Source organism: Eleutherodactylus coqui, chromosome 3 (genome assembly GCF_035609145.1).
Source record: "Eleutherodactylus coqui strain aEleCoq1 chromosome 3, aEleCoq1.hap1, whole genome shotgun sequence".
Lineage (NCBI taxonomy): Eukaryota > Metazoa > Chordata > Amphibia > Anura > Eleutherodactylidae > Eleutherodactylus > Eleutherodactylus coqui.
Window position 1 is genome coordinate 54,959,361 of NC_089839.1, and position 25,811 is coordinate 54,985,171.

The 25,811-nt window shown below is 41.0% G+C and overlaps 18 non-coding genes across 18 annotated transcripts; all 18 read left to right on the forward strand.

Annotated features, from left to right (window-relative positions):
- Positions 1 to 648: 648 nt before the first annotated feature.
- Positions 649 to 721, forward strand: TRNAF-GAA (transfer RNA phenylalanine (anticodon GAA)). Its single transcript has one exon. It is a non-coding gene; the product is annotated as a tRNA-Phe (tRNA).
- Positions 722 to 3,322: 2,601 nt separating this feature from the next.
- On the forward strand, positions 3,323 to 3,395 carry TRNAF-GAA (transfer RNA phenylalanine (anticodon GAA)). Its single transcript has one exon. It is a non-coding gene; the product is annotated as a tRNA-Phe (tRNA).
- A 2,219-nt stretch (positions 3,396 to 5,614) lies between these two features.
- Positions 5,615 to 5,687, forward strand: TRNAF-GAA (transfer RNA phenylalanine (anticodon GAA)). Its single transcript has one exon. It is a non-coding gene; the product is annotated as a tRNA-Phe (tRNA).
- Positions 5,688 to 8,288: 2,601 nt separating this feature from the next.
- Positions 8,289 to 8,361, forward strand: TRNAF-GAA (transfer RNA phenylalanine (anticodon GAA)). Its single transcript has one exon. It is a non-coding gene; the product is annotated as a tRNA-Phe (tRNA).
- A 1,837-nt stretch (positions 8,362 to 10,198) lies between these two features.
- TRNAF-GAA (transfer RNA phenylalanine (anticodon GAA)) lies at positions 10,199 to 10,271 on the forward strand. Its single transcript has one exon. It is a non-coding gene; the product is annotated as a tRNA-Phe (tRNA).
- A 691-nt stretch (positions 10,272 to 10,962) lies between these two features.
- TRNAF-GAA (transfer RNA phenylalanine (anticodon GAA)) lies at positions 10,963 to 11,035 on the forward strand. Its single transcript has one exon. It is a non-coding gene; the product is annotated as a tRNA-Phe (tRNA).
- Positions 11,036 to 11,726: 691 nt separating this feature from the next.
- On the forward strand, positions 11,727 to 11,799 carry TRNAF-GAA (transfer RNA phenylalanine (anticodon GAA)). Its single transcript has one exon. It is a non-coding gene; the product is annotated as a tRNA-Phe (tRNA).
- Positions 11,800 to 13,636: 1,837 nt separating this feature from the next.
- TRNAF-GAA (transfer RNA phenylalanine (anticodon GAA)) lies at positions 13,637 to 13,709 on the forward strand. Its single transcript has one exon. It is a non-coding gene; the product is annotated as a tRNA-Phe (tRNA).
- A 691-nt stretch (positions 13,710 to 14,400) lies between these two features.
- Positions 14,401 to 14,473, forward strand: TRNAF-GAA (transfer RNA phenylalanine (anticodon GAA)). Its single transcript has one exon. It is a non-coding gene; the product is annotated as a tRNA-Phe (tRNA).
- A 691-nt stretch (positions 14,474 to 15,164) lies between these two features.
- On the forward strand, positions 15,165 to 15,237 carry TRNAF-GAA (transfer RNA phenylalanine (anticodon GAA)). The gene has a single exon. It is a non-coding gene; the product is annotated as a tRNA-Phe (tRNA).
- Positions 15,238 to 16,310: 1,073 nt separating this feature from the next.
- On the forward strand, positions 16,311 to 16,383 carry TRNAF-GAA (transfer RNA phenylalanine (anticodon GAA)). Its single transcript has one exon. It is a non-coding gene; the product is annotated as a tRNA-Phe (tRNA).
- Positions 16,384 to 17,074: 691 nt separating this feature from the next.
- On the forward strand, positions 17,075 to 17,147 carry TRNAF-GAA (transfer RNA phenylalanine (anticodon GAA)). Its single transcript has one exon. It is a non-coding gene; the product is annotated as a tRNA-Phe (tRNA).
- A 1,073-nt stretch (positions 17,148 to 18,220) lies between these two features.
- Positions 18,221 to 18,293, forward strand: TRNAF-GAA (transfer RNA phenylalanine (anticodon GAA)). Its single transcript has one exon. It is a non-coding gene; the product is annotated as a tRNA-Phe (tRNA).
- Positions 18,294 to 18,984: 691 nt separating this feature from the next.
- TRNAF-GAA (transfer RNA phenylalanine (anticodon GAA)) lies at positions 18,985 to 19,057 on the forward strand. Its single transcript has one exon. It is a non-coding gene; the product is annotated as a tRNA-Phe (tRNA).
- Positions 19,058 to 20,130: 1,073 nt separating this feature from the next.
- On the forward strand, positions 20,131 to 20,203 carry TRNAF-GAA (transfer RNA phenylalanine (anticodon GAA)). Its single transcript has one exon. It is a non-coding gene; the product is annotated as a tRNA-Phe (tRNA).
- A 691-nt stretch (positions 20,204 to 20,894) lies between these two features.
- On the forward strand, positions 20,895 to 20,967 carry TRNAF-GAA (transfer RNA phenylalanine (anticodon GAA)). Its single transcript has one exon. It is a non-coding gene; the product is annotated as a tRNA-Phe (tRNA).
- A 1,837-nt stretch (positions 20,968 to 22,804) lies between these two features.
- TRNAF-GAA (transfer RNA phenylalanine (anticodon GAA)) lies at positions 22,805 to 22,877 on the forward strand. The gene has a single exon. It is a non-coding gene; the product is annotated as a tRNA-Phe (tRNA).
- Positions 22,878 to 25,478: 2,601 nt separating this feature from the next.
- Positions 25,479 to 25,551, forward strand: TRNAF-GAA (transfer RNA phenylalanine (anticodon GAA)). The gene has a single exon. It is a non-coding gene; the product is annotated as a tRNA-Phe (tRNA).
- The last annotated feature ends 260 nt before the right edge of the window (positions 25,552 to 25,811 follow it).

Consider the following 25,811-nt stretch of genomic DNA (forward strand, 5'->3'; position numbering starts at 1 on the left):
TTGTAGTTTTGGCACCCATGGAAGTGCGAAATCAGCAGAAAGTCAGGCAGTTTGGGAAAATTCTAAAAATAAAGCAAGAAAAAGCAGGTCTGTGAGAAGTGTGTTAAAATGACAGTCCCAGACACATTCTTGGTTTTCTGCAACCTATGTTGAATATGATTTTGATTTCTCTTTTCCTTTGTCGATGTTTGGAGTTTTCTCCCTGGAAAACATCAAAACACCACAAATTTGACGGTCTTAGAATATCGTAAAACGTTGCATATGCAGCCGAAATAGCTCAGTTGGGAGAGCGTTAGACTGAAGATCTAAAGGTCCCTGGTTCGATCCCGGGTTTTGGCAGGTTGCTATGTGCGTACTTGATTCTCTTTTCTCTCTTCGTTTGTTGTAGTTTTGGCACCCGTGAAAGTGCGAAATCAGCAGCAAGTCTGGCAGTTTGGGAAAATTCTAAAAATAAAGCAAGACAAAGCAGGTCCGTGAGAAGTGTGTTAAAATGACAGTCCCAGACACATTCTTGGTTTTCTGCAACCTATTTTGAATATGATTTTGATTTCTCTTTTCCTTTGTCGATGTTTGGAGTTTTCAACGTGGAAAAGATCAAAACACCACAAATTTAACGGTCTTAGAATATCGTAAAAAGTTGCGCTTGGAGCCGAAATAGCTCAGTTGGGAGAGCGTTAGACTGAAGATCTAAAGGTCCCTGGTTCGATCCCGGGTTTCGGCATGTTGCTATGAGCATATTTGGTTCTCGTTTCTCTCTTCGTGTGTTGTAGTTTTGGCACCCATGGAAGTGCGAAATCAGCAGAAAGTCAGGCAGTTTGGGAAAATTCTAAAAATAAAGCAAGAAAAAGCAGGTCTGTGAGAAGTGTGTTAAAATGACAGTCCCAGACACATTCTTGGTTTTCTGCAACCTATGTTGAATATGATTTTGATTTCTCTTTTCCTTTGTCGATGTTTGGAGTTTTCACCGTGGAAAAGATCAAAACACCACAAATTTGACGGTCTTAGAATATCGTAAAAAGTTGTGCTTGCAGCCAAAATAGCTCAGTTGGGAGAGCGTTAGACTGAAGATCTAAAGGTCCCTGGTTCGATCCCGGGTTTCGGCATGTTGCTATGAGAGTACTTGGTACTCGTTTCTCTCTTCGTGTGTTGTAGTTTTGGCACCCATGAAAGTGCGAAATCAGCAGAAAGTCTGGCAGTTTGGGAAAATTCTAAAAATAAAGCAAGACAAAGCAGGTCTGTGAGAAGTGTGTTAAAATGACAGTCCCAGACACAATCTTGGTTTTCTGCAACCTATGTTGAATATGATTTTGATTTCTCTTTTCCTTTGTCGATGTTTGGAGTTTTCTCCCTGGAAAACATCAAAACACCACAAATTTGACGGTCTTAGAATATCGTAAAACATTCCATATGCAGCCGAAATAGCTCAGTTGGGAGAGCGTTAGACTGAAGATCTAAAGGTCCCTGGTTCGATCCCGGGTTTTGGCAGGTTGCTATGTGCGTACTTGATTCTCTTTTCTCTCTTCGTTTGTTGTAGTTTTGGCTCCCGTGAAAGTGCGAAATCAGCAGCAAGTCTGGCAGTTTGGGAAAATTCTAAAAATAAAGCAAGACAAAGCAGGTCCGTGAGAAGTGTGTTAAAATGACAGTCCCAGACACATTCTTGGTTTTCTGCAACCTATTTTGAATATGATTTTGATTTCTCTTTTCCTTTGTCGATGTTTGGAGTTTTCACCGTGGAAAAGATCAAAACACCACAAATTTAACGGTCTTAGAATATCGTGAAAAGTTGTGCTTGCAGCCGAAATAGCTCAGTTGGGAGAGCGTTACACTGAAGATCTAAAGGTCCCTGGTTCGATCCCGGGTTTCGGCATGTTGCTATGAGCGTATTTGGTTCTCGTTTCTCTCTTCGTGTGTTGTAGTTTTGGCACCCATGAAAGTGCGAAATCAGCAGAAAGTCTGGCAGTTTGGGAAAATTCTAAAAATAAAGCAAGACAAAGCAGGTCTGTGAGAAGTGTGTTAAAATGACAGTCCCAGACACAATCTTGGTTTTCTGCAACCTATGTTGAATATGATTTTGATTTCTCTTTTCCTTTGTCGATGTTTGGAGTTTTCTCCCTGGAAAACATCAAAACACCACAAATTTGACGGTCTTAGAATATCGTAAAACGTTGCATATGCAGCCGAAATAGCTCAGTTGGGAGAGCGTTAGACTGAAGATCTAAAGGTCCCTGGTTCGATCCCGGGTTTTGGCAGGTTGCTATGTGCGTACTTGATTCTCTTTTCTCTCTTCGTTTGTTGTAGTTTTGGCACCCGTGAAAGTGCGAAATCAGCAGCAAGTCTGGCAGTTTGGGAAAATTCTAAAAATAAAGCAAGACAAAGCAGGTCCGTGAGAAGTGTGTTAAAATGACAGTCCCAGACACATTCTTGGTTTTCTGCAACCTATTTTGAATATGATTTTGATTTCTCTTTTCCTTTGTCGATGTTTGGAGTTTTCACCGTGGAAAAGATCAAAACACCACAAATTTAACGGTCTTAGAATATCGTAAAAAGTTGTGCTTGCAGCCGAAATAGCTCAGTTGGGAGATCGTTAGACTGAAGATCTAAAGGTCCCTGGTTCAATCCCGGGTTTCGGCATGTTGCTATGAGCGTATTTGGTTCTCGTTTCTCTCTTCGTGTGTTGTAGTTTTGGCACCCATGAAAGTGCGAAATCAGCAGAAAGTCTGGCAGTTTGGGAAAATTCTAAAAATAAAGCAAGACAAAGCAGGTCTGTGAGAAGTGTGTTAAAATGACAGTCCCAGACACAATCTTGGTTTTCTGCAACCTATGTTGAATATGATTTTGATTTCTCTTTTCCTTTGTCGATGTTTGGAGTTTTCTCCCTGGAAAACATCAAAACACCACAAATTTGACGGTCTTAGAATATCGTAAAACGTTGCATATGCAGCCGAAATAGCTCAGTTGGGAGAGCGTTAGACTGAAGATCTAAAGGTCCCTGGTTCGATCCCGGGTTTTGGCAGGTTGCTATGTGCGTACTTGATTCTCTTTTCTCTCTTCGTTTGTTGTAGTTTTGGCACCCGTGAAAGTGCGAAATCAGCAGCAAGTCTGGCAGTTTGGGAAAATTCTAAAAATAAAGCAAGACAAAGCAGGTCCGTGAGAAGTGTGTTAAAATGACAGTCCCAGACACATTCTTGGTTTTCTGCAACCTATTTTGAATATGATTTTGATTTCTCTTTTCCTTTGTCGATGTTTGGAGTTTTCAACGTGGAAAAGATCAAAACACCACAAATTTAACGGTCTTAGAATATCGTAAAAAGTTGCGCTTGGAGCCGAAATAGCTCAGTTGGGAGAGCGTTAGACTGAAGATCTAAAGGTCCCTGGTTCGATCCCGGGTTTCGGCATGTTGCTATGAGCATATTTGGTTCTCGTTTCTCTCTTCGTGTGTTGTAGTTTTGGCACCCATGGAAGTGCGAAATCAGCAGAAAGTCAGGCAGTTTGGGAAAATTCTAAAAATAAAGCAAGAAAAAGCAGGTCTGTGAGAAGTGTGTTAAAATGACAGTCCCAGACACATTCTTGGTTTTCTGCAACTTATGTTGAATATGATTTTGATTTCTCTTTTCCTTTGTCGATGTTTGGAGTTTTCACCGTGGAAAAGATCAAAACACCACAAATTTGACGGTCTTAGAATATCGTAAAAAGTTGTGCTTGCAGCCAAAATAGCTCAGTTGGGAGAGCGTTAGACTGAAGATCTAAAGGTCACTGGTTCGATCCCGGGTTTCGGCATGTTGCTATGAGTGTACTTGGTACTCGTTTCTCTCTTCGTGTGTTGTAGTTTTGGCACCCATGAAAGTGCGAAATCAGCAGAAAGTCTGGCACTTTGGGAAAATTCTAAAAATAAAGCAAGAAAAAGCAGGTCTGTGAGAAGTGTGTTAAAATGACAGTCCCAGACACATTCTTGGTTTTCTGCAACCTATGTTGAATATGATTTTGATTTCTCTTTTCCTTTGTCGATGTTTGGAGTTTTCACTGTGGAAAAGATCAAAACACCACAAATTTGACGGTCTTAGAATATCGTAAAAAGTTGTGCTTGCAGCCAAAATAGCTCAGTTGGGAGAGCGTTGGACTGAAGATCTAAAGGTCCCTGGTTCGATCCCGGGTTTTGGCATGTTGCTATGAGAGTACTTGGTACTCGTTTCTCTCTTCGTGTGTTGTAGTTTTGGCACCCATGAAAGTGCGAAATCAGCAGAAAGTCTGGCAGTTTGGGAAAATTCTAAAAATAAAGCAAGACAAAGCAGGTCTGTGAGAAGTGTGTTAAAATGACAGTCCCAGACACAATCTTGGTTTTCTGCAACCTATGTTGAATATGATTTTGATTTCTCTTTTCCTTTGTCGATGTTTGGAGTTTTCTCCCTGGAAAACATCAAAACACCACAAATTTGACGGTCTTAGAATATCGTAAAAAGTTGTGCTTGCAGCCAAAATAGCTCAGTTGGGAGAGCGTTAGACTGAAGATCTAAAGGTCCCTGGTTCGATCCCGGGTTTCGGCATGTTGCTATGAGAGTACTTGGTACTCGTTTCTCTCTTCGTGTGTTGTAGTTTTGGCACCCATGAAAGTGCGAAATCAGCAGAAAGTCTGGCAGTTTGGGAAAATTCTAAAAATAAAGCAAGACAAAGCAGGTCTGTGAGAAGTGTGTTAAAATGACAGTCCCAGACACAATCTTGGTTTTCTGCAACCTATGTTGAATATGATTTTGATTTCTCTTTTCCTTTGTCGATGTTTGGAGTTTTCTCCCTGGAAAACATCAAAACACCACAAATTTGACGGTCTTAGAATATCGTAAAACATTGCATATGCACCCGAAATAGCTCAGTTGGGAGAGCGTTAGACTGAAGATCTAAAGGTCCCTGGTTCGATCCCGGGTTTTGGCAGGTTGCTATGTGCGTACTTGATTCTCTTTTCTCTCTTCGTTTGTTGTAGTTTTGGCACCCGTGAATGTGCGAAATCAGCAGCAAGTCTGGCAGTTTGGGAAAATTCTAAAAATAAAGCAAGACAAAGCAGGTCCGTGAGAAGTGTGTTAAAATGACAGTCCCAGACACATTCTTGGTTTTCTGCAACCTATTTTGAATATGATTTTGATTTCTCTTTTCCTTTGTCGATGTTTGGAGTTTTCACCGTGGAAAAGATCAAAACACCACAAATTTAACGGTCTTAGAATATCGTAAAAAGTTGTGCTTGCAGCCGAAATAGCTCAGTTGGGAGAGCGTTAGACTGAAGATCTAAAGGTCCCTGGTTCGATCCCGGGTTTTGGCAGGTTGCTATGTGCGTACTTGATTCTCTTTTCTCTCTTCGTTTGTTGTAGTTTTGGCACCCGTGAAAGTGCGAAATCAGCAGCAAGTCTGGCAGTTTGGGAAAATTCTAAAAATAAAGCAAGACAAAGCAGGTCCGTGAGAAGTGTGTTAAAATGACAGTCCCAGACACATTCTTGGTTTTCTGCAACCTATTTTGAATATGATTTTGATTTCTCTTTTCCTTTGTCGATGTTTGGAGTTTTCACCGTGGAAAAGATCAAAACACCACAAATTTAACGGTCTTAGAATATCGTAAAAAGTTGTGCTTGCAGCCGAAATAGCTCAGTTGGGAGAGCGTTAGACTGAAGATCTAAAGGTCCCTGGTTCGATCCCGGGTTTCGGCATGTTGCTATGAGCGTATTTGGTTCTCGTTTCTCTCTTCGTGTGTTGTAGTTTTGGCACCCATTAAAGTGCGAAATCAGCAGAAAGTCTGGCAGTTTGGGAAAATTCTAAAAATAAAGCAAGAAAAAGCAGGTCTGTGAGAAGTGTGTTAAAATGACAGTCCCAGACACATTCTTGGTTTTCTGCAACCTATGTTGAATATGATTTTGATTTCTCTTTTCCTTTGTCGATGTTTGGAGTTTTCACCGTGGAAAAGATCAAAACACCACAAATTTGACGGTCTTAGAATATCGTAAAAAGTTGTGCTTGCAGCCAAAATAGCTCAGTTGGGAGAGCGTTAGACTGAAGATCTAAAGGTCCCTGGTTCGATCCCGGGTTTCGGCATGTTGCTATGAGCGTATTTGGTTCTCGTTTCTCTCTTCGTGTGTTGTAGTTTTGGCACCCATGAAAGTGCGAAATCAGCAGAAAGTCTGGCAGTTTGGGAAAATTCTAAAAATAAAGCAAGACAAAGCAGGTCTGTGAGAAGTGTGTTAAAATGACAGTCCCAGACACAATCTTGGTTTTCTGCAACCTATGTTGAATATGATTTTGATTTCTCTTTTCCTTTGTCGATGTTTGGAGTTTTCTCCCTGGAAAACATCAAAACACCACAAATTTGACGGTCTTAGAACATCGTAAAACATTGCATATGCAGCCGAAATAGCTCAGTTGGGAGAGCGTTAGACTGAAGATCTAAAGGTCCCTGGTTCGATCCCGGGTTTTGGCAGGTTGCTATGTGCGTACTTGATTCTCTTTTCTCTCTTCGTTTGTTGTAGTTTTGGCACCCGTGAAAGTGCGAAATCAGCAGCAAGTCTGGCAGTTTGGGAAAATTCTAAAAATAAAGCAAGACAAAGCAGGTCCGTGAGAAGTGTGTTAAAATGACAGTCCCAGACACATTCTTGGTTTTCTGCAACCTATTTTGAATATGATTTTGATTTCTCTTTTCCTTTGTCGATGTTTGGAGTTTTCACCGTGGAAAAGATCAAAACACCACAAATTTAACGGTCTTAGAATATCGTAAAAAGTTGCACTTGCAGCCGAAATAGCTCAGTTGGGAGAGCGTTAGACTGAAGATCTAAAGGTCTCTGGTTCGATCCCGGGTTTCGGCATGTTGCTATGAGTGTATTTGGTTCTCGTTTCTCTCTTCGTGTGTTGTAGTTTTGGCACCCATGAAAGTGCGAAATCAGCAGAAAGTCTGGCAGTTTGGGAAAATTCTAAAAATATAGCAAGAAAAAGCAGGTCTGTGAGAAGTGTGTTAAAATGACAGTCCCAGACACATTCTTGGTTTTCTGCAACCTTTGTTGAATATGATTTTGATTTCTCTTTTCCTTTGTCGATGTTTGGAGTTTTCTCCCTGGAAAACATCAAAACACCACAAATTTGACGGTCTTAGAACATCGTAAAACATTGCATATGCAGCCGAAATAGCTCAGTTGGGAGAGCGTTAGACTGAAGATCTAAAGGTCCCTGGTTCGATCCCGGGTTTTGGCAGGTTGCTATGTGCGTACTTGATTCTCTTTTCTCTCTTCGTTTGTTGTAGTTTTGGCACCCGTGAAAGTGCGAAATCAGCAGCAAGTCTGGCAGTTTGGGAAAATTCTAAAAATAAAGCAAGACAAAGCAGGTCCGTGAGAAGTGTGTTAAAATGACAGTCCCAGACACATTCTTGGTTTTCTGCAACCTATTTTGAATATGATTTTGATTTCTCTTTTCCTTTGTCGATGTTTGGAGTTTTCACCGTGGAAAAGATCAAAACACCACAAATTTAACGGTCTTAGAATATCGTAAAAAGTTGCACTTGCAGCCGAAATAGCTCAGTTGGGAGAGCGTTAGACTGAAGATCTAAAGGTCTCTGGTTCGATCCCGGGTTTCGGCATGTTGCTATGAGTGTATTTGGTTCTCGTTTCTCTCTTCGTGTGTTGTAGTTTTGGCACCCATGAAAGTGCGAAATCAGCAGAAAGTCTGGCAGTTTGGGAAAATTCTAAAAATATAGCAAGAAAAAGCAGGTCTGTGAGAAGTGTGTTAAAATGACAGTCCCAGACACATTCTTGGTTTTCTGCAACCTATGTTGAATATGATTTTGATTTCTCTTTTCCTTTGTCGATGTTTGGAGTTTTCTCCCTGGAAAACATCAAAACACCACAAATTTGACGGTCTTAGAATATCGTAAAACATTGCATATGCAGCCGAAATAGCTCAGTTGGGAGAGCGTTAGACTGAAGATCTAAAGGTCCCTGGTTCGATCCCGGGTTTTGGCAGGTTGCTATGTGCGTACTTGATTCTCTTTTCTCTCTTCGTTTGTTGTAGTTTTGGCACCCGTGAAAGTGCGAAATCAGCAGCAAGTCTGGCAGTTTGGGAAAATTCTAAAAATAAAGCAAGACAAAGCAGGTCCGTGAGAAGTGTGTTAAAATGACAGTCCCAGACACATTCTTGGTTTTCTGCAACCTATGTTGAATATGATTTTGATTTCTCTTTTCCTTTGTCGATGTTTGGAGTTTTCTCCCTGGAAAACATCAAAACACCACAAATTTGACGGTCTTAGAATATCGTAAATCATTGCATATGCAGCCGAAATAGCTCAGTTGGGAGAGCGTTAGACTGAAGATCTAAAGGTCCCTGGTTCGATCCCGGGTTTCGGCATGTTGCTATGAGCGTATTTGGTTCTCGTTTCTCTCTTCGTGTGTTGTAGTTTTGGCACCTATTAAAGTGCGAAATCAGCAGAAAGTCTGGCAGTTTGGGAAAATTCTAAAAATAAAGCAAGAAAAAGCAGGTCTGTGAGAAGTGTGTTAAAATGACAGTCCCAGACACATTCTTGGTTTTCTGCAACCTATGTTGAATATGATTTTGATTTCTCTTTTCCTTTGTCGATGTTTGGAGTTTTCACCGTGGAAAAGATCAAAACACCACAAATTTGACGGTCTTAGAATATCGTAAAAAGTTGTGCTTGCAGCCAAAATAGCTCAGTTGGGAGAGCGTTAGACTGAAGATCTAAAGGTCCCTGGTTCGATCCCGGGTTTCGGCATGTTGCTATGAGAGTACTTGGTACTCGTTTCTCTCTTCGTGTGTTGTAGTTTTGGCACCCATGAAAGTGCGAAATCAGCAGAAAGTCTGGCAGTTTGGGAAAATTCTAAAAATAAAGCAAGACAAAGCAGGTCTGTGAGAAGTGTGTTAAAATGACAGTCCCAGACACAATCTTGGTTTTCTGCAACCTATGTTGAATATGATTTTGATTTCTCTTTTCCTTTGTCGATGTTTGGAGTTTTCTCCCTGGAAAACATCAAAACACCACAAATTTGACGGTCTTAGAATATCGTAAACCATTGCATATGCAGTCGAAATAGCTCAGTTGGGAGAGCGTTAGACTGAAGATCTAAAGGTCCCTGGTTCGATCCTGGGTTTTGGCAGGTTGCTATGTGCGTACTTGATTCTCTTTTCTCTCTTCGTTTGTTGTAGTTTTGGCTCCCGTGAAAGTGCGAAATCAGCAGCAAGTCTGGCAGTTTGGGAAAATTCTAAAAATAAAGCAAGACAAAGCAGGTCCGTGAGAAGTGTGTTAAAATGACAGTCCCAGACACATTCTTGGTTTTCTGCAACCTATTTTGAATATGATTTTGATTTCTCTTTTCCTTTGTCGATGTTTGGAGTTTTCACCGTGGAAAAGATCAAAACACCACAAATTTAACGGTCTTAGAATATCGTAAAAAGGTGTGCTTGCAGCCAAAATAGCTCAGTTGGGAGAGCGTTAGACTGAAGATCTAAAGGTCCCTGGTTCGATCCCGGGTTTCTGCATGTTGCTATGAGCGTATTTGGTTCTCGTTTCTCTCTTCGTGTGTTGTAGTTTTGGCACCCATGAAAGTGCGAAATCAGCAGAAAGTCTGGCAGTTTGGGAAAATTCTAAAAATAAAGCAAGACAAAGCAGGTCTGTGAGAAGTGTGTTAAAATGACAGTCCCAGACACAATCTTGGTTTTCTGCAACCTATGTTGAATATGATTTTGATTTCTCTTTTCCTTTGTCGATGTTTGGAGTTTTCTCCCTGGAAAACATCAAAACACCACAAATTTGACGGTCTTAGAACATCGTAAAACATTGCATATGCAGCCGAAATAGCTCAGTTGGGAGAGCGTTAGACTGAAGATCTAAAGGTCCCTGGTTCGATCCCGGGTTTTGGCAGGTTGCTATGTGCGTACTTGATTCTCTTTTCTCTCTTCGTTTGTTGTAGTTTTGGCTCCCGTGAAAGTGCGAAATCAGCAGCAAGTCTGGCAGTTTGGGAAAATTCTAAAAATAAAGCAAGACAAAGCAGGTCCGTGAGAAGTGTGTTAAAATGACAGTCCCAGACACATTCTTGGTTTTCTGCAACCTATTTTGAATATGATTTTGATTTCTCTTTTCCTTTGTCGATGTTTGGAGTTTTCACCGTGGAAAAGATCAAAGCACCACAAATTTAACGGTCTTAGAATATCGTAAAAAGTTGTGCTTGCAGCCGAAATAGCTCAGTTGGGAGAGCGTTAGACTGAAGATCTAAAGGTCCCTGGTTCGATCCCGGGTTTCGGCATGTTGCTATGAGCGTATTTGGTTCTCGTTTCTCTCTTCGTGTGTTGTAGTTTTGGCACCCATGAAAGTGCGAAATCAGCAGAAAGTCTGGCAGTTTGGGAAAATTCTAAAAATAAAGCAAGACAAAGCAGGTCTGTGAGAAGTGTGTTAAAATGACAGTCCCAGACACAATCTTGGTTTTCTGCAACCTATGTTGAATATGATTTTGATTTCTCTTTTCCTTTGTCGATGTTTGGAGTTTTCTCCCTGGAAAACATCAAAACACCACAAATTTGACGGTCTTAGAACATCGTAAAACATTGCATATGCAGCCGAAATAGCTCAGTTGGGAGAGCGTTAGACTGAAGATCTAAAGGTCCCTGGTTCGATCCCGGGTTTTGGCATGTTGCTATGTGCGTACTTGATTCTCTTTTCTCTCTTCGTTTGTCGTAGTTTTGGCACCCGTGAAAGTGCGAAATCAGCAGCAAGTCTGGCAGTTTGGGAAAATTCTAAAAATAAAGCAAGACAAAGCAGGTCCGTGAGAAGTGTGTTAAAATGACAGTCCCAGACACATTCTTGGTTTTCTGCAACCTATTTTGAATATGATTTTGATTTCTCTTTTCCTTTGTCGATGTTTGGAGTTTTCACCGTGGAAAAGATCAAAACACCACAAATTTAACGGTCTTAGAATATCGTAAAAAGTTGCGCTTGCAGCCGAAATAGCTCAGTTGGGAGAGCGTTAGACTGAAGATCTAAAGGTCCCTGGTTCGATCCCGGGTTTCGGCATGTTGCTATGAGTGTATTTGGTTCTCGTTTCTCTCTTCGTGTGTTGTAGTTTTGGCACCCATGAAAGTGCGAAATCAGCAGAAAGTCTGGCAGTTTGGGAAAATTCTAAAAATATAGCAAGAAAAAGCAGGTCTGTGAGAAGTGTGTTAAAATGACAGTCCCAGACACATTCTTGGTTTTCTGCAACCTATGTTGAATATGATTTTGATTTCTCTTTTCCTTTGTCGATGTTTGGAGTTTTCTCCCTGGAAAACATCAAAACACCACAAATTTGACGGTCTTAGAATATCGTAAAACATTGCATATGCAGCCGAAATAGCTCAGTTGGGAGAGCGTTAGACTGAAGATCTAAAGGTCCCTGGTTCGATCCCGGGTTTTGGCAGGTTGCTATGTGCGTACTTGATTCTCTTTTCTCTCTTCGTTTGTTGTAGTTTTGGCACCCGTGAAAGTGCGAAATCAGCAGCAAGTCTGGCAGTTTGGGAAAATTCTAAAAATAAAGCAAGACAAAGCAGGTCCGTGAGAAGTGTGTTAAAATGACAGTCCCAGACACATTCTTGGTTTTCTGCAACCTATGTTGAATATGATTTTGATTTCTCTTTTCCTTTGTCGATGTTTGGAGTTTTCTCCCTGGAAAACATCAAAACACCACAAATTTGACGGTCTTAGAATATCGTAAATCATTGCATATGCAGCCGAAATAGCTCAGTTGGGAGAGCGTTAGACTGAAGATCTAAAGGTCCCTGGTTCGATCCCGGGTTTCGGCATGTTGCTATGAGCGTATTTGGTTCTCGTTTCTCTCTTCGTGTGTTGTAGTTTTGGCACCCATTAAAGTGCGAAATCAGCAGAAAGTCTGGCAGTTTGGGAAAATTCTAAAAATAAAGCAAGAAAAAGCAGGTCTGTGAGAAGTGTGTTAAAATGACAGTCCCAGACACATTCTTGGTTTTCTGCAACCTATGTTGAATATGATTTTGATTTCTCTTTTCCTTTGTCGATGTTTGGAGTTTTCACCGTGGAAAAGATCAAAACACCACAAATTTGACGGTCTTAGAATATCGTAAAAAGTTGTGCTTGCAGCCAAAATAGCTCAGTTGGGAGAGCGTTAGACTGAAGATCTAAAGGTCCCTGGTTCGATCCCGGGTTTCGGCATGTTGCTATGAGAGTACTTGGTACTCGTTTCTCTCTTCGTGTGTTGTAGTTTTGGCACCCATGAAAGTGCGAAATCAGCAGAAAGTCTGGCAGTTTGGGAAAATTCTAAAAATAAAGCAAGACAAAGCAGGTCTGTGAGAAGTGTGTTAAAATGACAGTCCCAGACACAATCTTGGTTTTCTGCAACCTATGTTGAATATGATTTTGATTTCTCTTTTCCTTTGTCGATGTTTGGAGTTTTCTCCCTGGAAAACATCAAAACACCACAAATTTGACGGTCTTAGAATATCGTAAACCATTGCATATGCAGTCGAAATAGCTCAGTTGGGAGAGCGTTAGACTGAAGATCTAAAGGTCCCTGGTTCGATCCCGGGTTTTGGCAGGTTGCTATGTGCGTACTTGATTCTCTTTTCTCTCTTCGTTTGTTGTAGTTTTGGCTCCCGTGAAAGTGCGAAATCAGCAGCAAGTCTGGCAGTTTGGGAAAATTCTAAAAATAAAGCAAGACAAAGCAGGTCCGTGAGAAGTGTGTTAAAATGACAGTCCCAGACACATTCTTGGTTTTCTGCAACCTATTTTGAATATGATTTTGATTTCTCTTTTCCTTTGTCGATGTTTGGAGTTTTCACCGTGGAAAAGATCAAAACACCACAAATTTAACGGTCTTAGAATATCGTAAAAAGGTGTGCTTGCAGCCAAAATAGCTCAGTTGGGAGAGCGTTAGACTGAAGATCTAAAGGTCCCTGGTTCGATCCCGGGTTTCTGCATGTTGCTATGAGCGTATTTGGTTCTCGTTTCTCTCTTCGTGTGTTGTAGTTTTGGCACCCATGAAAGTGCGAAATCAGCAGAAAGTCTGGCAGTTTGGGAAAATTCTAAAAATAAAGCAAGACAAAGCAGGTCTGTGAGAAGTGTGTTAAAATGACAGTCCCAGACACAATCTTGGTTTTCTGCAACCTATGTTGAATATGATTTTGATTTCTCTTTTCCTTTGTCGATGTTTGGAGTTTTCTCCCTGGAAAACATCAAAACACCACAAATTTGACGGTCTTAGAACATCGTAAAACATTGCATATGCAGCCGAAATAGCTCAGTTGGGAGAGCGTTAGACTGAAGATCTAAAGGTCCCTGGTTCGATCCCGGGTTTTGGCAGGTTGCTATGTGCGTACTTGATTCTCTTTTCTCTCTTCGTTTGTTGTAGTTTTGGCTCCCGTGAAAGTGCGAAATCAGCAGCAAGTCTGGCAGTTTGGGAAAATTCTAAAAATAAAGCAAGACAAAGCAGGTCCGTGAGAAGTGTGTTAAAATGACAGTCCCAGACACATTCTTGGTTTTCTGCAACCTATTTTGAATATGATTTTGATTTCTCTTTTCCTTTGTCGATGTTTGGAGTTTTCACCGTGGAAAAGATCAAAGCACCACAAATTTAACGGTCTTAGAATATCGTAAAAAGTTGTGCTTGCAGCCGAAATAGCTCAGTTGGGAGAGCGTTAGACTGAAGATCTAAAGGTCCCTGGTTCGATCCCGGGTTTCGGCATGTTGCTATGAGCGTATTTGGTTCTCGTTTCTCTCTTCGTGTGTTGTAGTTTTGGCACCCATGAAAGTGCGAAATCAGCAGAAAGTCTGGCAGTTTGGGAAAATTCTAAAAATAAAGCAAGACAAAGCAGGTCTGTGAGAAGTGTGTTAAAATGACAGTCCCAGACACAATCTTGGTTTTCTGCAACCTATGTTGAATATGATTTTGATTTCTCTTTTCCTTTGTCGATGTTTGGAGTTTTCTCCCTGGAAAACATCAAAACACCACAAATTTGACGGTCTTAGAACATCGTAAAACATTGCATATGCAGCCGAAATAGCTCAGTTGGGAGAGCGTTAGACTGAAGATCTAAAGGTCCCTGGTTCGATCCCGGGTTTTGGCATGTTGCTATGTGCGTACTTGATTCTCTTTTCTCTCTTCGTTTGTTGTAGTTTTGGCACCCGTGAAAGTGCGAAATCAGCAGCAAGTCTGGCAGTTTGGGAAAATTCTAAAAATAAAGCAAGACAAAGCAGGTCCGTGAGAAGTGTGTTAAAATGACAGTCCCAGACACATTCTTGGTTTTCTGCAACCTATTTTGAATATGATTTTGATTTCTCTTTTCCTTTGTCGATGTTTGGAGTTTTCACCGTGGAAAAGATCAAAACACCACAAATTTAACGGTCTTAGAATATCGTAAAAAGTTGCGCTTGCAGCCGAAATAGCTCAGTTGGGAGAGCGTTAGACTGAAGATCTAAAGGTCCCTGGTTCGATCCCGGGTTTCGGCATGTTGCTATGAGTGTATTTGGTTCTCGTTTCTCTCTTCGTGTGTTGTAGTTTTGGCACCCATGAAAGTGCGAAATCAGCAGAAAGTCTGGCAGTTTGGGAAAATTCTAAAAATATAGCAAGAAAAAGCAGGTCTGTGAGAAGTGTGTTAAAATGACAGTCCCAGACACATTCTTGGTTTTCTGCAACCTATGTTGAATATGATTTTGATTTCTCTTTTCCTTTGTCGATGTTTGGAGTTTTCTCCCTGGAAAACATCAAAACACCACAAATTTGACGGTCTTAGAATATCGTAAAACATTGCATATGCAGCCGAAATAGCTCAGTTGGGAGAGCGTTAGACTGAAGATCTAAAGGTCCCTGGTTCGATCCCGGGTTTTGGCAGGTTGCTATGTGCGTACTTGATTCTCTTTTCTCTCTTCGTTTGTTGTAGTTTTGGCACCCGTGAAAGTGCGAAATCAGCAGCAAGTCTGGCAGTTTGGGAAAATTCTAAAAATAAAGCAAGACAAAGCAGGTCCGTGAGAAGTGTGTTAAAATGACAGTCCCAGACACATTCTTGGTTTTCTGCAACCTATGTTGAATATGATTTTGATTTCTCTTTTCCTTTGTCGATGTTTGGAGTTTTCTCCCTGGAAAACATCAAAACACCACAAATTTGACGGTCTTAGAATATCGTAAATCATTGCATATGCAGCCGAAATAGCTCAGTTGGGAGAGCGTTAGACTGAAGATCTAAAGGTCCCTGGTTCGATCCCGGGTTTCGGCATGTTGCTATGAGCGTATTTGGTTCTCGTTTCTCTCTTCGTGTGTTGTAGTTTTGGCACCCATTAAAGTGCGAAATCAGCAGAAAGTCTGGCAGTTTGGGAAAATTCTAAAAATAAAGCAAGAAAAAGCAGGTCTGTGAGAAGTGTGTTAAAATGACAGTCCCAGACACATTCTTGGTTTTCTGCAACCTATGTTGAATATGATTTTGATTTCTCTTTTCCTTTGTCGATGTTTGGAGTTTTCACCGTGGAAAAGATCAAAACACCACAAATTTGACGGTCTTAGAATATCGTAAAAAGTTGTGCTTGCAGCCAAAATAGCTCAGTTGGGAGAGCGTTAGACTGAAGATCTAAAGGTCCCTGGTTCGATCCCGGGTTTCGGCATGTTGCTATGAGCGTATTTGGTTCTCGTTTCTCTCTTCGTGTGTTGTAGTTTTGGCACCCATGAAAGTGCGAAATCAGCAGAAAGTCTGGCAGTTTGGGAAAATTCTAAAAATAAAGCAAGACAAAGCAGGTCTGTGAGAAGTGTGTTAAAATGACAGTCCCAGACACAATCTTGGTTTTCTGCAACCTATGTTGAATATGATTTTGATTTCTCTTTTCCTTTGTCGATGTTTGGAGTTTTCTCCCTGGAAAACATCAAAACACCACAAATTTGACGGTCTTAGAACATCGTAAAACATTGCATATGCAGCCGAAATAGCTCAGTTGGGAGAGCGTTAGACTGAAGATCTAAAGGTCCCTGGTTCGATCCCGGGTTTTGGCAGGTTGCTATGTGCGTACTTGATTCTCTTTTCTCTCTTCGTTTGTTGTAGTTTTGGCACCCGTGAAAGTGCGAAATCAGCAGCAAGTCTGGCAGTTTGGGAAAATTCTAAAAATAAAGCAAGACAAAGCAGGTCCGTGAGAAGTGTGTTAAAATGACAGTCCCAGACACATTCTTGGTTTTCTGCAACCTATTTTGAATATGATTTTGATTTCTCTTTTCCTTTGTCGATGTTTGGAGTTTTCACCGTGGAAAAGATCAAAACACCACAAATTTAACGGTCTTAGAATATCGTAAAAAGTTGCGCTTGCAGCCGAAATAGCTCAGTTGGGAGAGCGTTAGACTGAAGATCTAAAGGTCCCTGGTTCGATCCCGGGTTTCGGCATGTTGCTATGAGTGTATTTGGTTCTCGTTTCTCTCTTCGTGTGTTGTAGTTTTGGCACCCATGAAAGTGCGAAATCAGCAGAAAGTCTGGCAGTTTGGGAAAATTCTAAAAATATAGCAAGAAAAAGCAGGTCTGTGAGAAGTGTGTTAAAATGACAGTCCCAGACACATTCTTGGTTTTCTGCAACCTATGTTGAATATGATTTTGATTTCTCTTTTCCTTTGTCGATGTTTGGAGTTTTCTCCCTGGAAAACATCAAAACACCACAAATTTGACGGTCTTAGAATATCGTAAAACATTGCATATGCAGCCGAAATAGCTCAGTTGGGAGAGCGTTAGACTGAAGATCTAAAGGTCCCTGGTTCGATCCCGGGTTTTGGCAGGTTGCTATGTGCGTACTTGATTCTCTTTTCTCTCTTCGTTTGTTGTAGTTTTGGCACCCGTGAAAGTGCGAAATCAGCAGCAAGTCTGGCAGTTTGGGAAAATTCTAAAAATAAAGCAAGACAAAGCAGGTCCGTGAGAAGTGTGTTAAAATGACAGTCCCAGACACATTCTTGGTTTTCTGCAACCTATGTTGAATATGATTTTGATTTCTCTTTTCCTTTGTCGATGTTTGGAGTTTTCTCCCTGGAAAACATCAAAACACCACAAATTTGACGGTCTTAGAATATCGTAAATCATTGCATATGCAGCCGAAATAGCTCAGTTGGGAGAGCGTTAGACTGAAGATCTAAAGGTCCCTGGTTCGATCCCGGGTTTCGGCATGTTGCTATGAGCGTATTTGGTTCTCGTTTCTCTCTTCGTGTGTTGTAGTTTTGGCACCCATTAAAGTGCGAAATCAGCAGAAAGTCTGGCAGTTTGGGAAAATTCTAAAAATAAAGCAAGAAAAAGCAGGTCTGTGAGAAGTGTGTTAAAATGACAGTCCCAGACACATTCTTGGTTTTCTGCAACCTATGTTGAATATGATTTTGATTTCTCTTTTCCTTTGTCGATGTTTGGAGTTTTCACCGTGGAAAAGATCAAAACACCACAAATTTGACGGTCTTAGAATATCGTAAAAAGTTGTGCTTGCAGCCAAAATAGCTCAGTTGGGAGAGCGTTAGACTGAAGATCTAAAGGTCCCTGGTTCGATCCCGGGTTTCGGCATGTTGCTATGAGAGTACTTGGTACTCGTTTCTCTCTTCGTGTGTTGTAGTTTTGGCACCCATGAAAGTGCGAAATCAGCAGAAAGTCTGGCAGTTTGGGAAAATTCTAAAAATAAAGCAAGACAAAGCAGGTCTGTGAGAAGTGTGTTAAAATGACAGTCCCAGACACAATCTTGGTTTTCTGCAACCTATGTTGAATATGATTTTGATTTCTCTTTTCCTTTGTCGATGTTTGGAGTTTTCTCCCTGGAAAACATCAAAACACCACAAATTTGACGGTCTTAGAATATCGTAAACCATTGCATATGCAGCCGAAATAGCTCAGTTGGGAGAGCGTTAGACTGAAGATCTAAAGGTCCCTGGTTCGATCCCGGGTTTTGGCAGGTTGCTATGTGCGTACTTGATTCTCTTTTCTCTCTTCGTTTGTTGTAGTTTTGGCTCCCGTGAAAGTGCGAAATCAGCAGCAAGTCTGGCAGTTTGGGAAAATTCTAAAAATAAAGCAAGACAAAGCAGGTCCGTGAGAAGTGTGTTAAAATGACAGTCCCAGACACATTCTTGGTTTTCTGCAACCTATTTTGAATATGATTTTGATTTCTCTTTTCCTTTGTCGATGTTTGGAGTTTTCACCGTGGAAAAGATCACAACACCACAAATTTAACGGTCTTAGAATATCGTAAAAAGTTGCGCTTGCAGCCGAAATAGCTCAGTTGGGAGAGCGTTAGACTGAAGATCTAAAGGTCCCTGGTTCGATCCCGGGTTTCGGCATGTTGCTATGAGTGTATTTGGTTCTCGTTTCTCTCTTCGTGTGTTGTAGTTTTGGCACCCATGAAAGTGCGAAATCAGCAGAAAGTCTGGCAGTTTGGGAAAATTCTAAAAATATAGCAAGAAAAAGCAGGTCTGTGAGAAGTGTGTTAAAATGACAGTCCCAGACACATTCTTGGTTTTCTGCAACCTATGTTGAATATGATTTTGATTTCTCTTTTCCTTTGTCGATGTTTGGAGTTTTCTCCCTGGAAAACATCAAAACACCACAAATTTGACGGTCTTAGAATATCGTAAAACATTGCATATGCAGCCGAAATAGCTCAGTTGGGAGAGCGTTAGACTGAAGATCTAAAGGTCCCTGGTTCGATCCCGGGTTTTGGCAGGTTGCTATGTGCGTACTTGATTCTCTTTTCTCTCTTCGTTTGTTGTAGTTTTGGCACCCGTGAAAGTGCGAAATCAGCAGCAAGTCTGGCAGTTTGGGAAAATTCTAAAAATAAAGCAAGACAAAGCAGGTCCGTGAGAAGTGTGTTAAAATGACAGTCCCAGACACATTCTTGGTTTTCTGCAACCTATGTTGAATATGATTTTGATTTCTCTTTTCCTTTGTCGATGTTTGGAGTTTTCTCCCTGGAAAACATCAAAACACCACAAATTTGACGGTCTTAGAATATCGTAAATCATTGCATATGCAGCCGAAATAGCTCAGTTGGGAGAGCGTTAGACTGAAGATCTAAAGGTCCCTGGTTCGATCCCGGGTTTCGGCATGTTGCTATGAGCGTATTTGGTTCTCGTTTCTCTCTTCGTGTGTTGTAGTTTTGGCACCCATTAAAGTGCGAAATCAGCAGAAAGTCTGGCAGTTTGGGAAAATTCTAAAAATAAAGCAAGAAAAAGCAGGTCTGTGAGAAGTGTGTTAAAATGACAGTCCCAGACACATTCTTGGTTTTCTGCAACCTATGTTGAATATGATTTTGATTTCTCTTTTCCTTTGTCGATGTTTGGAGTTTTCACCGTGGAAAAGATCAAAACACCACAAATTTGACGGTCTTAGAATATCGTAAAAAGTTGTGCTTGCAGCCAAAATAGCTCAGTTGGGAGAGCGTTAGACTGAAGATCTAAAGGTCCCTGGTTCGATCCCGGGTTTCGGCATGTTGCTATGAGAGTACTTGGTACTCGTTTCTCTCTTCGTGTGTTGTAGTTTTGGCACCCATGAAAGTGCGAAATCAGCAGAAAGTCTGGCAGTTTGGGAAAATTCTAAAAATAAAGCAAGACAAAGCAGGTCTGTGAGAAGTGTGTTAAAATGACAGTCCCAGACACAATCTTGGTTTTCTGCAACCTATGTTGAATATGATTTTGATTTCTCTTTTCCTTTGTCGATGTTTGGAGTTTTCTCCCTGGAAAACATCAAAACACCACAAATTTGACGGTCTTAGAATATCGTAAACCATTGCATATGCAGCCGAAATAGCTCAGTTGGGAGAGCGTTAGACTGAAGATCTAAAGGTCCCTGGTTCGATCCCGGGTTTTGGCAGGTTGCTATGTGCGTACTTGATTCTCTTTTCTCTCTTCGTTTGTTGTAGTTTTGGCTCCCGTGAAAGTGCGAAATCAGCAGCAAGTCTGGCAGTTTGGGAAAATTCTAAAAATAAAGCAAGACAAAGCAGGTCCGTGAGAAGTGTGTTAAAATGACAGTCCCAGACACATTCTTGGTTTTCTGCAACCTATTTTGAATATGATTTTGATTTCTCTTTTCCTTTGTCGATGTTTGGAGTTTTCACCGTGGAAAAGATCAAAACACCACAAATTTAACGGTCTTAGAATATCGTAAAAAGGTGTGCTTGCAGCCGAAATAGCTCAGTTGGGAGAGCGTTAGACTGAAGATCTAAAGGTCCCTGGTTCGATCCCGGGTTTCGGCATGTTGCTATGAGCGTATTTGGTTCTCGTTTCTCTCTTCGTGTGTTGTAGTTTTGGCACCCATGAAAGTGCGAAATCAGCAGAAAGTCTGGCAGTTTGGGAAAATTCTAAAAATAAAGCAAGACAAAGCAGGTCTGTGAGAAGTGTGTTAAAATGACAGTCCCAGACACAATCTTGGTTTTCTGCAACCTATGTTGAATATGATTTTGATTTCTCTTTTCCTTTGTCGATGTTTGGAGTTTTCTCCCTGGAAAACATCAAAACACCACAAATTTGACGGTCTTAGAACATCGTAAAACATTGCATATGCAGCCGAAATAGCTCAGTTGGGAGAGCGTTAGACTGAAGATCTAAAGGTCCCTGGTTCGATCCCGGGTTTTGGCAGGTTGCTATGTGCGTACTTGATTCTCTTTTCTCTCTTCGTTTGTTGTAGTTTTGGCTCCCGTGAAAGTGCGAAATCAGCAGCAAGTCTGGCAGTTTGGGAAAATTCTAAAAATAAAGCAAGACAAAGCAGGTCCGTGAGAAGTGTGTTAAAATGACAGTCCCAGACACATTCTTGGTTTTCTGCAACCTATTTTGAATATGATTTTGATTTCTCTTTTCCTTTGTCGATGTTTGGAGTTTTCACCGTGGAAAAGATCAAAGCACCACAAATTTAACGGTCTTAGAATATCGTAAAAAGTTGTGCTTGCAGCCGAAATAGCTCAGTTGGGAGAGCGTTAGACTGAAGATCTAAAGGTCCCTGGTTCGATCCCGGGTTTCGGCATGTTGCTATGAGTGTACTTGGTACTCGTTTCTCTCTTCGTGTGTTGTAGTTTTGGCACCCATGAAAGTGCGAAATCAGCAGAAAGTCTGGCAGTTTGGGAAAATTCTAAAAATAAAGCAAGAAAAAGCAGGTCTGTGAGAAGTGTGTTAAAATGACAGTCCCAGACACATTCTTGGTTTTCTGCAACCTATGTTGAATATGATTTTGATTTCTCTTTTCCTTTGTCGATGTTTGGAGTTTTCACCGTGGAAAAGATCAAAACACCACAAATTTGACGGTCTTAGAATATCGTAAAAAGTTGTGCTTGCAGCCAAAATAGCTCAGTTGGGAGAGCGTTAGACTGAAGATCTCAAGGTCCCTGGTTCGATCCCGGGTTTCGGCATGTTGCTATGAGAGTACTTGGTACTCGTTTCTCTCTTCGTGTATTGTAGTTTTGGCACCCATGAAAGTGCGAAATCAGCAGAAAGTCTGGCAGTTTGGGAAAATTCTAAAAATAAAGCAAGACAAAGCAGGTCTGTGAGAAGTGTGTTAAAATGACAGTCCCAGACACAATCTTGGTTTTCTGCAACCTATGTTGAATATGATTTTGATTTCTCTTTTCCTTTGTCGATGTTTGGAGTGTTCTCCCTGGAAAACATCAAAACACCACAAATTTGACGGTCTTAGAATATCGTAAAAAGTTGTGCTTGCAGCCAAAATAGCTCAGTTGGGAGAGCGTTAGACTGAAGATCTAAAGGTCCCTGGTTCGATCCCGGGTTTCGGCATGTTGCTATGAGAGTACTTGGTACTCGTTTCTCTCTTCGTGTGTTGTAGTTTTGGCACCCATGAAAGTGCGAAATCAGCAGAAAGTCTGGCAGTTTGGGAAAATTCTAAAAATAAAGCAAGACAAAGCAGGTCTGTGAGAAGTGTGTTAAAATGACAGTCCCAGACACAATCTTGGTTTTCTGCAACCTATGTTGAATATGATTTTGATTTCTCTTTTCCTTTGTCGATGTTTGGAGTTTTCTCCCTGGAAAACATCAAAACACCACAAATTTGACGGTCTTAGAATATCGTAAAACATTGCATATGCACCCGAAATAGCTCAGTTGGGAGAGCGTTAGACTGAAGATCTAAAGGTCCCTGGTTCGATCCCGGGTTTTGGCAGGTTGCTATGTGCGTACTTGATTCTCTTTTCTCTCTTCGTTTGTTGTAGTTTTGGCACCCGTGAAAGTGCGAAATCAGCAGCAAGTCTGGCAGTTTGGGAAAATTCTAAAAATAAAGCAAGACAAAGCAGGTCCGTGAGAAGTGTGTTAAAATGACAGTCCCAGACACATTCTTGGTTTTCTGCAACCTATTTTGAATATGATTTTGATTTCTCTTTTCCTTTGTCGATGTTTGGAGTTTTCACCGTGGAAAAGATCAAAACACCACAAATTTAACGGTCTTAGAATATCGTAAAAAGTTGTGCTTGCAGCCGAATTAGCTCAGTTGGGAGAGCGTTAGACTGAAGATCTAAAGGTCCCTGGTTCGATCCCGGGTTTTGGCAGGTTGCTATGTGCGTACTTGATTCTCTTTTCTCTCTTCGTTTGTTGTAGTTTTGGCACCCGTGAAAGTGCGAAATCAGCAGCAAGTCTGGCAGTTTGGGAAAATTCTAAAAATAAAGCAAGACAAAGCAGGTCCGTGAGAAGTGTGTTAAAATGACAGTCCCAGACACATTCTTGGTTTTCTGCAACCTATTTTGAATATGATTTTGATTTCTCTTTTCCTTTGTCGATGTTTGGAGTTTTCACCGTGGAAAAGATCAAAACACCACAAATTTAACGGTCTTAGAATATCGTAAAAAGTTGTGCTTGCAGCCGAAATAGCTCAGTTGGGAGAGCGTTAGACTGAAGATCTAAAGGTCCCTGGTTCGATCCCGGGTTTCGGCATGTTGCTATGAGCGTATTTGGTTCTCGTTTCTCTTTTCGTGTGTTGTAGTTTTGGCACCCATTAAAGTGCGAAATCAGCAGAAAGTCTGGCAGTTTGGGAAAATTCTAAAAATAAAGCAAGAAAAAGCAGGTCTGTGAGAAGTGTGTTAAAATGACAGTCCCAGACACATTCTTGGTTTTCTGCAACCTATGTTGAAAATGATTTTGATTTCTCTTTTCCTTTGTCGATGTTTGGAGTTTTCACCGTGGAAAAGATCAAAACACCACAAATTTGACGGTCTTAGAATATCGTAAAAAGTTGTGCTTGCAGCCAAAATAGCTCAGTTGGGAGAGCGTTAGACTGAAGATCTAAAGGTCCCTGGTTCGATCCCGGGTTTCGGCATGTTGCTATGAGAGTACTTGGTACTCGTTTCTCTCTTCGTGTGTTGTAGTTTTGGCACCCATGAAAGTGCGAAATCAGCAGAAAGTCTGGCAGTTTGGGAAAATTCTAAAAATAAAGCAAGACAAAGCAGGTCTGTGAGAAGTGTGTTAAAATGACAGTCCCAGACACAATCTTGGTTTTCTGCAACCTATGTTGAATATGATTTTGATTTCTCTTTTCCTTTGTCGATGTTTGGAGTTTTCTCCCTGGAAAACATCAAAACACCACAAATTTGACGGTCTTAGAATATCGTAAAACATTCCATATGCAGCCGAAATAGCTCAGTTGGGAGAGCGTTAGACTGAAGATCTAAAGGTCCCTGGTTCGATCCCGGGTTTTGGCAGGTTGCTATGTGCGTACTTGATTCTCTTTTCTCTCTTCGTTTGTTGTAGTTTTGGCTCCCGTGAAAGTGCGAAATCAGCAGCAAGTCTGGCAGTTTGGGAAAATTCTAAAAATAAAGCAAGACAAAGCAGGTCCGTGAGAAGTGTGTTAAAATGACAGTCCCAGACACATTCTTGGTTTTCTGCAACCTATTTTGAATATGATTTTGATTTCTCTTTTCCTTTGTCGATGTTTGGAGTTTTCACCGTGGAAAAGATCAAAACACCACAAATTTAACGGTCTTAGAATATCGTGAAAAGTTGTGCTTGCAGCCGAAATAGCTCAGTTGGGAGAGCGTTACACTGAAGATCTAAAGGTCCCTGGTTCGATCCCGGGTTTCGGCATGTTGCTATGAGCGTATTTGGTTCTCGTTTCTCTCTTCGTGTGTTGTAGTTTTGGCACCCATGAAAGTGCGAAATCAGCAGAAAGTCTGGCAGTTTGGGAAAATTCTAAAAATAAAGCAAGACAAAGCAGGTCTGTGAGAAGTGTGTTAAAATGACAGTCCCAGACACAATCTTGGTTTTCTGCAACCTATGTTGAATATGATTTTGATTTCTCTTTTCCTTTGTCGATGTTTGGAGTTTTCTCCCTGGAAAACATCAAAACACCACAAATTTGACGGTCTTAGAATATCGTAAAACGTTGCATATGCAGCCGAAATAGCTCAGTTGGGAGAGCGTTAGACTGAAGATCTAAAGGTCCCTGGTTCGATCCCGGGTTTTGGCAGGTTGCTATGTGCGTACTTGATTCTCTTTTCTCTCTTCGTTTGTTGTAGTTTTGGCACCCGTGAAAGTGCGAAATCAGCAGCAAGTCTGGCAGTTTGGGAAAATTCTAAAAATAAAGCAAGACAAAGCAGGTCCGTGAGAAGTGTGTTAAAATGACAGTCCCAGACACATTCTTGGTTTTCTGCAACCTATTTTGAATATGATTTTGATTTCTCTTTTCCTTTGTCGATGTTTGGAGTTTTCACCGTGGAAAAGATCAAAACACCACAAATTTAACGGTCTTAGAATATCGTAAAAAGTTGTGCTTGCAGCCGAAATAGCTCAGTTGGGAGATCGTTAGACTGAAGATCTAAAGGTCCCTGGTTCAATCCCGGGTTTCGGCATGTTGCTATGAGCGTATTTGGTTCTCGTTTCTCTCTTCGTGTGTTGTAGTTTTGGCACCCATGAAAGTGCGAAATCAGCAGAAAGTCTGGCAGTTTGGGAAAATTCTAAAAATAAAGCAAGACAAAGCAGGTCTGTGAGAAGTGTGTTAAAATGACAGTCCCAGACACAATCTTGGTTTTCTGCAACCTATGTTGAATATGATTTTGATTTCTCTTTTCCTTTGTCGATGTTTGGAGTTTTCTCCCTGGAAAACATCAAAACACCACAAATTTGACGGTCTTAGAATATCGTAAAACGTTGCATATGCAGCCGAAATAGCTCAGTTGGGAGAGCGTTAGACTGAAGATCTAAAGGTCCCTGGTTCGATCCCGGGTTTTGGCAGGTTGCTATGTGCGTACTTGATTCTCTTTTCTCTCTTCGTTTGTTGTAGTTTTGGCACCCGTGAAAGTGCGAAATCAGCAGCAAGTCTGGCAGTTTGGGAAAATTCTAAAAATAAAGCAAGACAAAGCAGGTCCGTGAGAAGTGTGTTAAAATGACAGTCCCAGACACATTCTTGGTTTTCTGCAACCTATTTTGAATATGATTTTGATTTCTCTTTTCCTTTGTCGATGTTTGGAGTTTTCAACGTGGAAAAGATCAAAACACCACAAATTTAACGGTCTTAGAATATCGTAAAAAGTTGCGCTTGGAGCCGAAATAGCTCAGTTGGGAGAGCGTTAGACTGAAGATCTAAAGGTCCCTGGTTCGATCCCGGGTTTCGGCATGTTGCTATGAGCATATTTGGTTCTCGTTTCTCTCTTCGTGTGTTGTAGTTTTGGCACCCATGGAAGTGCGAAATCAGCAGAAAGTCAGGCAGTTTGGGAAAATTCTAAAAATAAAGCAAGAAAAAGCAGGTCTGTGAGAAGTGTGTTAAAATGACAGTCCCAGACACATTCTTGGTTTTCTGCAACCTATGTTGAATATGATTTTGATTTCTCTTTTCCTTTGTCGATGTTTGGAGTTTTCACCGTGGAAAAGATCAAA